Raw genomic sequence first — 15,218 nt, 5'->3', positions numbered from 1 at the left:
TCAACAGGGACTCTTGCAATGTTATAGTTTCCCAAATTGTTACAGAAATAGAGAGCACTTACTCAGCAATAGAACACTTTGAAATCATGATAAGTGATCAATTGCTTCTAATCGTAACTGAGTCTCTCCTCTTGATTAGAGGGTCTTTTTCTTCCTCTTCTGCTACTAATATGAATATTATATCATATGCATTCAAACCAGGCTGATGGACAAGGTTTGAGGTTATCTAAAATAAAAGTTGGCAACTGATGCTCAAGGGACCAAATCTGGAGAGGTTCTGAGGAGAGGTTCACAGAGGTAGCCTTCTTAGTATTTAATTTTTTAAAAAGCGGCCAATATTTCAAGATTCAGTTCAGTTCAGTTGCTCAGTTGTGTCTGACTCTCTGAGACCCCATGAACTGCAGCACGCCAGGCCTCCCTGTCCATCACCAACTCCCGGAGTCCACCCAAACCCATATCCATTGAGTCAGTGACGCCATCCAACCATCTCATCCTTTGTCATCCCCTTCTCCTTCTGCCCTCAATCTTTCCCAGCATCAGGGTCTTTTCAAATGAGTCAGCTCTTTGTATCAGGTTAGGAGATTTAAATAAAAAATTTTGGATGTTTATTCAGTTCAGTTCAGTTCAGTTCAGTCGCTCAGTCGTGTCCGACTCTCCGCGACCCCATGAATCACAGCACGCCAGGCCTCCCTGTCCATCACCAACTCCCGGAGTTCACTCAAACTCATGTCCACAGAGTCGGGGATGCCATCCAGCCATCTCATTCTCCGTCGTCCCCTTCTCCTCCCGCCCTCCACCTTTCCCAGCATCAGAGTCTTTTCCAGTGAGTCAACTTGTCGCATGCGGTGGCCAAAGTATTGCAGTTTCAGCTTTAGCATCAGTCTTTCCAATGAACACCCAGGATCGATCTCCCTTAGAATGGACTGGTTGATACAAATATTGAGCCTGCATTTTCCCATATTAGCAACCAGCTGTAGATAATATGAGGCCAACTATTGTACGAAAATGAAAGAAAGTGAAAGTCACTCAGTTGTGTCCGACTATTTGCAACTCTATGGCCTATACAGTCCATGGAATTCTCCGGGCAAGAATACTGGATTGGGTACCCTATCCTTCTCCAGGAGAGTTTCCCAACCCAGGGGTCAAACCCAAGTCTCCCAAATATCAGGCAGATTCTTTACCAGATGAGTCACCAGGGAATCCCAAGAATACTGGAGTGGGTAGCCTTTCCCTTCTCTAGTGGGTCTTCCCAACCCAGGAATTGAACCTGGGTCTCCTGCATTGCAGGTGGATTCTTTACCAGCTGAGCTACCAGGGAATCACTATTGTATAGGGAAGAACAGATCTGACTCCATTACTAGATCTGTTCATTTTTACTTTAACTTTTGTGCTTTACTGCCTGTGCTCTACATCTTTTGTAAAATAATATTACCTATAACCAGAAAGCGCTCCAAAGCCAACGTTTCCATATTTTTGGCCTCACTATGCATTTGGCACATAAACTTGCTGTTGGTAACTCTACCCCTGTTAAAGCACAGCACAAAATGAGACTAAACAAATTCTGAGCAGTGAAACCATTTAAGCCATGTAAGCAAATCTAGTTTTAGCTTATTTCATGAACATAAGTGTTCAGTTCAGTTCAGTCGCTCAGTCGTGTCCGACTCTTCGCGACCCCATGAATCACAGCACGCCAGGCCTCCCTGTCCATCACCAACTCCCGGCGTTCACTCAGACTCATGTCCATCGAGTCGGTGATACCATCCAGCCATCTCATTCTCCGTCGTCCCCTTCTCCTCCCACCCCCAACCTTTCCCAGCATCAGAGTCTTTTCCAGTGAGTCAACTGGTCGCATGAGGTAGCCAAAGTATTGCAGTTTCAGCTTTAGCATCAGTCCCTCCAATGAACACCCAGGATTAATCTCCCTTAGAATGGACTGGTTGGATCTCCTTGCAGTATAAGGGACTCTCAAGAGTCTTCTCCAACACCACAGTTCAAAAGCATCGATTCTTCGGTGATCAGCTTTCTTCACAGTCCAACTCTCACATCCATACATGACCACGGGAAAAACCATTGCCTTGACTAGACAGACCTTGGTTGGCAAAGTAATGTCTCTGCTTTTTAACATACTGTCTAGGTTGGTCATAACTTTCCTTCCAAGAGCAAGCGTCTTTTAATTTCATGGCTGCAATCAGCATCTGCAGTGATTTTGGAGCCAAAAAAAAAAAAGTCTGACACTGTTTCCACTGTTTTTCCGTCTATTTGCCATGAAGTAATGGGACCAGATGCCATGATCTTTGTTTTCTGAATGTCGAGCTTCAAGCCAACCTCTTCACTCTCTCCTTTCACTTTCCTCAAGAGGCTTTTGAGTTCCTCTTCACTTTCTGCCATAAGGGTAGTGTCATCTGCATATCTGAGGTTATTGATATTTCTCCCAGCAATCTTGATTCCAGCTTGTGCTTCTTCCAGCCCAGCGTTCCTCATGATGTACTCTGCATATAAGTTAAATAAGCAAGGTGACAATATACAACCTTGACGTACACCTTTTCCTATTTGGAACCAGTCTGTTGTTCCATGTCCAGTTCTAACAGTTGCTTCCTGACCTGCATACAGGTTTCTCAAGAGGCAGGTCAGGTGGTCTGGGATTCCCATCTCTTTCAGAATGTTCCACAGTTTATTGTGATCGACACAGTCAAAGGCTTTGGCATAGTCAATGAAGCAGAAATAGATGTTTTTCTGGAACTTTCTTGCTTTCTCCATGATCCAGCGGATGTTGGCAATTTGATCTCTGGTGCCTCTGCCTTTTCTAAAACCTGCTTGAACATCTGGGAGTTCACGGTTTACATAGTGCTGAAGCCTGGCTTGGAGAATTTTGAGCATGACTTTACCAGCATGTGAGATGAGTGCAATTGTGTGGTAGTTTGAGCATTCTTTGGCATTGCCTTTCTTTGGGATTGGAATGAAGACTGACCTCATCCAGTCCTGTGGCCACTGCTGAGTTTTCCAAATCTGCTGGCATATTGGGTGCAGCACTTTCACAGCATCATCTTTCAAGACTTGAAATAGCTCAACTGGAATTCCATCACCTCCACTAGCTTTGTTTGTAGTGATGCTTTCTAAGGCCCACTTGACTTCACAAGTGTAACTTAGGTTATTTCTTGAAAATGCCTCTGATAATCAAGAAATAATTTTAATTCATCTTTCTAAAATAGTATAAGATAAATCATTTTTAACCATTTCTCTGCTATCTAGAAACCCCAACTGTAATTTCCAGTCATTGCAAAGGTTAAAGGAATCTTTCATTTTCACTTTATGAGCCATCCTGTAGCATTATGCCCTTGAGCTTCATATCAGTTTGGAATGTGAAGACATCCAGTTCAAACTGTTCTATGAGTAGAAAACAAGTGCTGTTTTACTGATCTGGTTTTAACTTTTACCATTTCTGGATCTAACGCCCTTTAGAGTACACTTTCAAGTTTTCATAACTGCTACTACTTCTGATTACTCCTCAACTTTGAAGCCACGATATGGTTTACATCTTATATAGCTGTTACACTTGAATTCAAGAACAGGCATACCCTGAAGATATCAAACATTTGGTTCCAGACAACTGCAATAAATCAGATATTGCAACAAAGTGAGTAACATAAATTTTTGGTTTCCCGGTACTTAAGAGTTTACATTATACTGCAGTTTAAGTGTATAGTAGCATTATGTCTAAAACAATATACAGATCTTATTTTAGAAAGCACCATATTATTTTTAAAATGCTTAAACAGTAACAAACATCACATCACCAAACAAATATAATTTTTGAAATACTATGAGAATTGACAATTCTTGCAAAAAAATGTGATGCAGACACCAAGCAAGCAAATGATGTTGGAAAAATTACACCAATAGAACTGCTTGATACAGGGTTGCCACAAACCTTCAGTTTGTAAGTTACGCCCTATCTTCATAGTGCAATAAAATGAGGTATTCTGTAGTTTTAAAAGCAAAGTAAAATATTTGATTTATGTCTCCAGCAAAAGTGTGAGCATTAAGATACACCAAGAGAATAAAATGTTTATGAATAAGATCTTTATAATGACGAACCAAGAGACCAGACTTTTCTCTAGCAGTTAAGACTATGCCTATGTGCTTAAATGTACAAAGCAAACATGAGTATGTTGGGGGTAGGAAAAAAGGTAACAATCCTGGTTTATAAGTTACTTTATCAGTAAGGATCCAAGAAAAAAACCCAAGCTCTTTGAGGCAGAGTGTTACTATTTAGTTACTGATGAATTGAAAAGACAGAACATAGCAAGATAAATATTACATATTAATGCATATGAGTGGAATCGAGAAAAAAATTACATAGATGAACTTGTTTTCTAAGAATAAACCGAGATACAAACATAGAAGACAAATGCATGGATACCAAGAGGTGGGATGGATTGAGAGAGTTGGATTGATATATACACACTACTATGTATAGAATAGAGAACTAATTAGAACATACGCTATAGCACAGGAAACTCTATCCAGTGCTCTTTAGTGACCTAAATGAGAAGGAAATCCAAAAAAAGAGGGGATATATGTATATGCAGAGCTGATTCACTTTGCTGTACAACTGAAACTAACACACCATTGTAAAGCAACTGTACTTCAATTAAAACACATACATACACACAAAACAGCTACCAAAACCAACGGCTGAGAAACAATGAGAAGAGATTGGAATTATTTAAATTTGGAAATTCATAGTCCTGCAGAAAAGAAATTCAGACCTGTGAGAAGAGGTTACTCCTTGAAAGTGTTGGTTTCTCAAAGCTGAAGTGCCCCACTAGGCCAGGACCTGGAACTCTGAAGAGGTACTAGCAGGAGGGTACTGGAGTCTGAGGGATCCAAAGAAACTAGTTATGCAACCCATGAGAAAGCTCTGTGGGTTCAACTACTGACACTTTAACCTGTCACCACTAGAGTGAAGAAACTGCTGGGGTGTTGCTAACAAAATAGGAAGTTGAAAAAGACAAGAAGCAAAAGGATAATAAGAGGCAAAACAGAGAAAACCCTTTTTACATCAACTTTCCAGTCCATTATTACTATTCCCTACCAGATTTAACAGGAATCAGTTGGCAAACTAGAGCTATGGTATGGGTTCCAGCTCCAGCTCAGAGATAATACTCTAATAACTAGCAGTTGCCTGACTAGAAATCACTAGTGTTTTGATCTATAAAGTTTTTCAAGTATGCATGTCATTTAGTATTTTTGATCTTCTCAGAGCAGACATGACAACATCCATTATGCACATAAAGGAACTGATTTACATATCCAACATCACATGGGTGAAAGAGTCAGCATTAGAACCTAGCAACTCATTTCATTGTTTGAGTAATCAAAAGTTGCAAATCCAACAGGCAATTGGATTCTTAAGACTAATTGATCCTGTGAATCTCACTCTTCTGCAACAACAGAAACCTGGATGTTTGGAATGCCCTAAATCACAAATGGTAACCACCTGCTGACCTTCTAAATTAAAAATTTCAGCTGAAGATTTGGGACATCAATGAGTCTATTATTTACTGAAACAATTCTCAGTTCAGTTCAGTCACTCAGTCGTATCCAACTCTTTTGATCCCATGGACTGCAGCATGCCAGGCCTCCCTGTCCACCACCAATTCCTGGAGTTTACCCAAACTCATGTCCATTGAGTTGGTGATGCCATCCAACCATCTCATCCTCTGTCATCCCCTTCTCTTCCTGCCCTCAATATTTCCCAGAATCAGGGTCTTTACAGATGAGTTAGTTCTTCGCATCAGGTGGACAAAATATTGGAGTTTCAGTTTCAACATCAGTCCTTCCAATGAACACTCAGGGCTAATCTCCTTTGGATGAAATGGGATCAATTATATGCTTTTTAAAAACACCTGAAGAATACAATTTAGTTTAGCACCTCAATATCTCTAGGAAAGGCATCACTCTACCCCCACCCTGCTCCCTGTTAAAGGTACAGTTTCTAGTCGGTTTAAAGTATTTCCCTCACCCTACAACTATTATATAGGGTAAATTACTGTGACTTCAGATAAAAATAAATACTTCCTTAGTTAACAGCATTCCTTTTTGCTATTGGCCAAAAACAAACATAATTTAGAAGATACATTTTTTCAAATAACTACTCAGTTCAGTTCAGTTCAGTTCAGTCGCTCAGTCGTGTCCGACTCTCCGCGACCCCATGAATCACAGCACGCCAGGCCTCCCTGTCCATCACCAACTCCCGGAGTTCACTCAAACTCATGTCCACAGAGTCGGTGATGCCAACCAGCCATCTCATTCTCAGTCGTCCCCTTCTCCTCCCGCCCCCAACCTTTCCCAGCATCAGAGTCTTTTCCAGTGAGTCAACTCGTCGCATGAGGTGGCCAAAGTATTGCAGTTTCAGCCTCAGCATCAGTCCCTCCAATGAACATCCAGGATTGATCTCCTTCAGAACGGACTGGTTGGATCTCCTTGCAGTATAAGGGACTCTCAAGAGTCTTCTCCAACACCACAGTTCAAAAGCATCAATTCTTCGGCGATCAGCTTTCTTCACAGTCCAACTCTCACATCCATACATGACCACGGGAAAAACCATTGCCTTGACTAGACGGACCTTGGTTGGCAAAGTAATGTCTCTAGGTTAGTGGAAACCAGGAACATTTTTCATTTGTGCACTATACAGCTCAACCAATTCTAACTGGCAGCCTGGTTTCTACTAGTTAGTTAGGTCCTTCATAACTGATGGTTTTTTTTAAGTGGGGGAGAAGCAGAAGATGCATTTTGATAATTAAGTTTAGCAAGTATTTACTGTAACTGTGGGACTTACCAATTTCATTACTATTTTAATGTGAACCATGGGGCAAGCCACTCCAGTACTCTTGCCTAGAAAATCCCATGGATGGAGGAGCCTGCTAGGCTGCAGTCCGTGGGGACACTAAGGGTCGGACACGATTGAGTGACTTCACTTTCACTTTTCACTTTCACACATTGGAGAAGGAAATGGCAACCCACTCCAGTGTTCTTGCCTGGAGAATCCCCGGGACGGGGGAGCCTGGTGGGCTTCTGTCTATGGGGTCACACAGAGTCGGACACGACTGAAGTGACTTAGCAGCAGCAGCAGCAGCAGCATGGGGCTTCCTTTATTTATTCTCCAAATTTGTGTGCCAAAATAAGGATAAAGAGTTTTAGCAGTGTCTGCAGACATTTATGCTAATAGTCCATGAAACAGATTTGGAGAAACACATGTTTAAGGAAATAACCCTTGGACCTTAGTTGGCAAAGTAATGTCTCTGCTTTTTAATATACTATCTAGGTTGGTCATAACTTTCCTTCCAAGGAGCAAGCGTCTTTTAATTTCATGGCTGCAATCAGCATCTGCAGTGATTTTGGAGCCCAAAAAAATAAAGTCTGACACTGTTTCCACTGTTTCCCCATCTATTTCCCATGAAGTGATGGGACCAGATGCCATGATCTTTGTTTTCTGAATGTTGAGCTTCAAGCCAACCTTTTCACTCTCCTCTTTCACTTTCATCAAGAGGCTTTTGAGTTCCTCTTCACTTTCTGCCATTAGAGTGGTGTCATCTGCATATCTCAGGTTATTGATATTTCTCCCAGCAATCTTGATTCCGGCTTGTGCCTCTTCCAGCCCAGCGTTCCTCATGATGTACTCTGTATCGAAGTTAAATAAGCAGAGTGACAATACACAACCTTGACGTACTCTTTTTCCTATTTGGAACCAGTCTGTTTTTCCATGTCTAGTTCTAACTGTTGCTTCCTGACCTGCATACAGGTTTCTCAAGAGGCAGGTCAGGTGGTCTGGGATTCCCATCTCTTTCAGAATTTTCCACAGTTTATTGTGATCCACACAGTCAAAGGCTTTGGCATAGTCAATGAAGCAGAAATAGATGTTTTCCTGGAACTCTCTTGTTTCTCCATGCCCCAGCGGATGTTGGCAATTTGATCTCTGGTTCCTCTGCCTTTTCTTTGTCCTTGGCACAGGCCTACCTCAAAGGCAGAAGATATTTGAGGGTGACTATGAGCTTTGCTTTCTGGATGGTAAATAAAATGGAAACAGAAAAGGGAGCACAGAATTGGCCAAGATAATTACGTATTTTCATTCTAAACTGCTTTCTCCTATCACAGGCTATTACAGCTAGAAAGGTCATCCAACTCTTAACCTTGATACAGTGAAGGAAAAGGGTTGGCGGCGGGGGTGGGGGTGGCAGTGAATTGTTCAGAGCTCACCAGGTAGCATTTAAAGCAAAACTGAGCTCTCCAATACCCTCTCCCCTGGTCAGTTATAAGCTGGGTTAGGCTGGAATGATTTGCTTGTAGCTATAATCAATGATGCCCAAGCCTAGTTAATCATCAGATTCACCTGGGTTTCTCTTGCACCTATAGCCTTTCAGGTCCCACTCCAAACTTTGTGATAGCTAAATCATAATCTAAAGTCTGTCCCAATGAGTCTGAAATCATAAATGTTGGATAACTCTGGAAAAGACCATGAAGTTTGAGAATTATAAGATATAACTTCATTGTCCCAGACTTGCTTTTATTCTGTAAGTTAGTGTAAGAAATGGACCTTCCTTGGTGGAGTCAAGGGTATGGTTACTATTTTACACCTAGCTAGACTTTGCTAGTGACCTATGGGAAGTTGCTTAATTGTTTTCAAGTTATATCTGTTATGAAAGCTGATTTACAATTACCTGTCTCTGGGTTCCTATCAAAGCCCAGTTAATTACTAGAAGAAAAGATCTTTAACCTTTAAATAAAAATTATCAAAAATTCAATGCTTCATTTTTTAAACAGCATTTTAAATTTCCACTATGCCAAGATGAAAGAGAAACTTCTATGTAATTAAAAACAAGCAAATAAAGCATAAATAAAACAAAACTAAAAGTCTGATCTACACATGGACCCAAAATAATTGGAAGCTGTATTTGAAACATTTAGAGAAGAAACAGATGCTATGCATTCTAATATCTACTTCACTCTATGTAGAATAGCTTCTCCTATTTCTTTCTCTTTCTCTGTTGGGCCATATCACCTGTTTTTATGAGAATAAAAGACAAATTATATGGAAATATCATTTCTACAGATAAGATATTTCTACAAATATCATTTGTACAGATAAGAAATACATATATAAGACAAACTTTGGGAACATTTACAAACTGGCCAATTACGATTAGAGGTGAACTACTATGGAAGATAAAATTAATAAAATTCTGAGATCCCTTAAGTATGTGCATGCTTGAAAGGTGCAAATGCTTATACTGATAGCAAAGGGTTTTCAGATCTCACAGACCAAAAGATGCAATTTAAACAGAACAAACCAGTAGCAGAAATATGACTTCTATCATAAGTCTGTAATTTTTCTTCTCTTTCATTGAAAGTTTGTAGAATCTAAACTGTATTAAGAATTATGCATTTAGAAACAATTTACTTTCCTGGAAATTGAGGGGAGAACAGCTTTTCTTCTGATCATCTCACAAGTCAACATTATTAGTAGCCATCATTATTATGGCTTCCTTATTGTGGACCTTATTGTGGACCTGCTCTGTGTGATTAGATGACAGAATCAATCAAATGCTAAGAAATAGTATAAAGTAAGAATAAAGTAAGTATAAAGTAAGAATATGAGTTCTGACATGAGACTTCCTGGAACCAAAGCCTGATTCCATTGTTTTACCAGGTATATATATCTGAGCAAGTTACTTAATTTCTCTATGCCTCAGCTTAGTCATTTGAAAAATAACAGATGTGATATCTCCAACACTGAATTTTTTTTCAAGTTTTTGACCACATACTGCATGAGGAATACTCAGCAAACTGTAAGTGTGAGTAATGGGTAACCAAGAAATGGAAACTTCATAACAAAGAATATAGAAACATAATTCTGGAGTACATTAAAAGTAATTCTAATGAATATAATATTGTAATTTAACCAAATAATTTAACAAATATTTATGGACGTTTTTACTATGTGCCGGGCATTGGGCTATAAGATAAAGGTGTTATAGAAAGGAAGATGGCACTTTCTTGCCTCAGAGAGAAACTGATAAAGGTAAGGTGCACATATCAGGGAGCTCCCCAGTGCCAAAACTTTCATAGGAAAGTCTTAATCATGACTGGGAGATGGGTGAGTATCCTTTGATGTCTTTCAGACACTCAAAGGACAAGCTACCAGAATGGGCTAACAAGATGAAAGAGGTGATTTCTGGCCTCTGTCCTGCCAGATATTCAAAGTGTAACCATGGGCAAGCCCCTCTCCCTCTCTCAGATCTCTACTACCTTCACAGCATCTCTCCAAGACTGGCTATGACGATTCAATGAGCTAATTCCTGTGACAAGTACCTTGTGAATTTTCAGAGGCTGTGTCAATGAAAGGGTAAGGAAAATAAGATAAATTTAATAATACCCACTGAGAATCAATTTTAAGCAAAAAGCAGAACAAAAAGAAAACATTCAGCACCCCCTGGCTAGCCCCAAGCTTTCCCTCCTAGCCCCAAGTCTGTCAATACCTCTAATCTTCTTTTTTATTTATGCTGGACACTAAGCTAAATGCCTTACAAGTATTATTTCCATTAGCCAGCACAGCTGCCCCATGAACTAGGCACTATCGGTATTTCTCTTTACAGACCTGAAATCTGATGCCAAGGGCCATTAGGTCCGCAGTGGACCAAACCAGACTAGAACCCAGCCCAGGTTTCTCTGATGCTAAAACTTGTGTCATAAACTACTTTCACATTGAACTTCCGAGTTTACACCTCAGGGACCCTGAAGCCAGGGGCCAACTACCTACATGCTTGTCCTTAGCACCTGGACTTCAGGGTACCTGCGGCTGCCCAGTGCTGCCCTTTTCTCCTGTGTTAACTTCATGGCTTCTAAGTGCCTCCAATTTGCCTTTTTGATTGTCAATATGTCTGTATAATAAAACTAGATTAAAGCATCTCCCTGTCATTGAGAGAACAGAAGCACTTATTAAGTGGGCCTTTGGTTATTGATGGCCTGTCTTGATGCAGTGGAAGGAGGCATCCTGGAACATTCCACAAGAACTCCTGACTCAACTCAGCCACTAACTTTCCACATTCCCTCAGACAAATAGTTTAACTGCTTTGAGCCTCAGTTTCTTTATCTGTGAAAGAGAACACTGCCTGCCATTCCTACTTTCTTGAATTCCTTTAGGGATAAAATTAGATAATGCATATGGAATAAGTTTATAAGCTTTAAAGTTCTACCATACTAACCATTGCTCTTTAACAGCATCTGTGATATAATGGAATAATATGGATAAACTGGACTTGAATTCAAGTCCAGACATGACACTAAATACTCTAGAATATTATCCAGGATTCTGTTCTATGAACATCATTTTTGTAATCAGATAATAGGGGATACAAAACCTACGTTTTATAGTGGGGCTATAAAGTTAAAAATAGAAAAATTGCTTAAAACTGAGCTCAACACATTATTCTAATAAATACTATAACTGATTACTGTTAGCAGTTATGCATATTATTTTTATTCTAATTATTAAAAAAACACAAAGCACAGTATTTGGGCTTATTATGACTTAGAAAATAGACTCAAGATATACAGATTTCTTTGGGAGGCTGTTAAAATACAAACAACCTATCCTGAGGGGTGAGGGGAGGGTTGGAGAAGACACAGCAGCCTAAGATGTAAAACCTCCTTTTAGGGATGGAAGGGTTAAGGAGATTTAAAGTATGGCCACTATTACTGACACAGTCTGCTCTGGGCAAGAGTTAGGCCAGATCCTGCTGTTTCTCTTGGCAGGAAGTGTAGGTATGCTTTCATCAGGCCTGGCCTTTTCACTCTTGGAAGAGCGGCAACAGCAGCTTTTCGCTGTGAGGGGCCCTGGTAACCACGTTCTTGGAGCAAGATCAAGACTTTCTTGCAATCTGTGTTGCCCTCTCCTTTGATATGTATCCGGGCTTGAGGCTTGCTGTGACCTGAAGGCCCCTACCCTGCATGGAATGGAATGAAGCTGGCCCTTCACATGCCTGTGGTCCCCTGTACTTCCAGATTCCTGACTCCAGAAAAAAGATGAGGAACATTAGGTGTTCTGAAAGGGATGAAGTAGCCAAAGAGAAAACAGGTGGTCCCACTTAAGAAAGCATAGGTTCATGAGTCTTAAATGGATCTGGGGGTCAAACCCATCACTGTCTAGATTTGTATCTTTAGGGCCATTTTTAAAGTCTCTGGGTTTTAGTTTCCTCATCTGTTCAAAGAGGAAAATAAGAGCAACCTGTCTTGGTTGTCCCAGGAATTGCCTGAGTTAATGGATAAAGAAATTAGACTAACAATTAGCTCATTTTGTGTGCTCAACTACAATTGCTTTTACTACTGTTTTTTCCCTTTTGCAGATCATAAATGTATGTGGGGACTTTAGAGAAAGCTTCTGGCTGCTCTGTGTTGTTCTGAAGAGCTTTCTTTAGCACTGATGTCAGGCGAGAGGATTAGCTAGAAGCTGTGGGGAATACAAAGATGCTTAGATGGTGGCTCTGTCTTTAAGTAGCTGCCTAGCCAGCTGGTAAGACAGAGCATAAGCAGAGAGTGAGATCCAACAGAAGGAGATACATATGGGTGCCTAATGAGTGGCCCAGGTGGCGAATGCTATAGGAACTGATATGTGGGAAAGGTCACTCACTGTGGGATGAAACTGTTGGAAAAGTTTCTTTCAGAAATTAATTTAGTCAGTCAGTCAAGTAGCTGCTCTCATTGAATGTCCATATGGTTCCATAAACTGTGCTCAGATTTAGGTTTGAGCTGGGCCTTGAAGGATAAGTAGAAATCTAACTATTATACATTGTCTTCATTTCCTTGGCTGCAATGACCTTATTTTGTTCATCTCTCTAAACTCTCCAGCCCTAACTAAAACTTCTGAGCATGTCCATCTATCAGCGGGTTCTACAGGAATTTCAAACTCATACTCCAAGCTGAGGACATTATCTTTCTTTCATACAGGTCATGACCTAGAATTTCTATTTCAATTCCCATCCCTATACATCCACTAGCCCCAAATTATGAACATTAAAATCAGTTCTAACTATTTTCTCACCCTATGTTTTACAAACAACTGCTCAAAAGATAAGCTCAGTTCAGTTCAGTTGCTCAGTCATGTCTGACTCTTTGCCACCCCATGGACTGCAGCATGCCAGTCTTCCCTGTCCATCATCAACTCCCGGAGCTTGCTCAAACTCAAGGCCATCGAGTTGGTGATGCAATCCAACCATCTCATCCTCTGTCGTTCTCTTCTCCTCCTGCCTTCACTCTTTCCCAGCATTAGGATCTTTTCAATGAGTCAGTTCTTCATATCAGGTGGCCAAAATATTGGAGCTTCAGCTTCAGCATCAGTCCTTCCAATGAATATTGAGGACTGATTTCCTTTAGGATTGATTGGTTGGATCTCCTTGCAGTGCAAGGGACTCACAAGCGTCTTCTCCAACACCACAGTTCAAAAGCATCAATTCTTTGGCGCTCAGCTTTCTTTATAGTCCAACTCTTACATCCATACATGACTACTGGAAAAACACATAGCTTTGACTAGATGGACCTTTGTTGACAAAGTAATGCATCTGCTTTTTTAATATGCTTTCTAGGCTTGTCATAGATTTTCTTCCAAGGAGCAAGTGTCTTTTTATTTCATGGCTGTAGTCACCATCTGCAGTGATTTTGGAGCCCAGAAAAATAAAGTTTCTCACTGTTTCCATTGTTTCCCCATCTATTCGTCATGAAGTAATGGTCCTGGATGCCATGATCTTCATTTTCTGAATGTTGAGTTTTAAGTCAGCTTTTTCATTCTCTTCTTTCACTTTCATCAAGAGGCGCTTCATTTCCTCTTAGCTTTTTGCCATAAGGGTGGAGACATCTGCACATCTGAGCTTATTGATACTTCTCCTGGCAATCTTGTTTCCAGCTTGTGCTTCATCCAGCTCTGCATTTTGCATGATATACTGTGCATAAAAGTTAAATTAGCAGGGTAAAAGATTAACACACTCCTTTCCCAATTTGAAACCAGTCCATTGTTCCATGCCTGGTTCTAATTGTTGTTTCTTGACATGCATACAGATTTCTCAGGAGGCAGGGAAGGTGGTCAGTTATTCCCATCTGTTTCAGAATATTCCACAGTTTGTTGTGATACATACAGTGAAAGGCTTTAGCGTAGTCAATGAAGCAGAAGTAGATGCTTTTCTGGGCTTCTCTTGATTTTTTATGATCCAATAGATGATGACAATTTGATCTCTGGTTCCTCTGCCTTTCTAAATCCACCTTGAACATCTGGAAATTTCAGTTCACATACTTTTGAAGACTAGCCTGGAGAATTTTGAGCATTACTTTACTAGCATGTCAGATGAGTGCAATTGTTCTGTAGTTTGAACATTCTCTGGCATTGTCTTTCTTTGGGACTGGAATGAAAACTGATATTTTCCAGTCCTGTGGCCACTGCTGAGTTTTCCAAATTTGCTGGCATATTGAGTGCAGCACTTTCACAGCATCATCTTTTAGGATTTGAAATAGCTCTACTTGAATTCCATTACCCCACTAGCTTTGTTCATAGTGATGCTTCCTAAGGCCTACTTGACTTCACATTACAGGATGTCTGGCTCTAGGTGACTGATCACACCATTAAGTCATTAAGATCTTTTTGTATAGTTCTTCTGGGTATTCTTGTCACTTCTTCTTAATACCTTCTGCTTCTGTTAGGTCCATACAGTTTCTGTACTTTATTGTGTCCATCTTTGCATGAAATGTTCCCTTGATATTTCTAATTTTCTTGAAGAGAGCTCTAGTCTTTCCCATTCTATTGTTTTCCTGTATTTCTTTACATTGATCACTTAGGAAGGCTTTCTTATCTCTCGTTGCTATTCATTGCAACTCTGCATTCAGATGGATATACATTCCCTTTTCTCCTTTACCTTTTACTTCTTTTATCAGTTATTTGTAAGGCCTTCCTGGACAACTATTTTGCCTCTTTGCATTTCTTTTTCTTGGGGATGGTTTTGATCAGGGTCTCCTGTACAATGTTACAAATCTTTATCCATAGTTCTGCAGGCACTCTATCAGATCTAATCCCTTGAATCTGTCACTTCCACTGTATAATCATAAGGGATTTTATTTAGGTCATATCTGACTGGAATAGTGGTTTTCCCTACTTTCTTCCATTTAAGTCTGAATTT

This window comes from Moschus berezovskii, chromosome 12 (assembly GCF_049115385.1).
Source record: "Moschus berezovskii isolate FMDL1 chromosome 12, NW_MosBer_1.0, whole genome shotgun sequence".
Lineage (NCBI taxonomy): Eukaryota > Metazoa > Chordata > Mammalia > Artiodactyla > Moschidae > Moschus > Moschus berezovskii.
The sequence above is the reverse complement of the archived record's forward strand: the minus strand, read 5'-3'. Positions refer to the sequence as shown.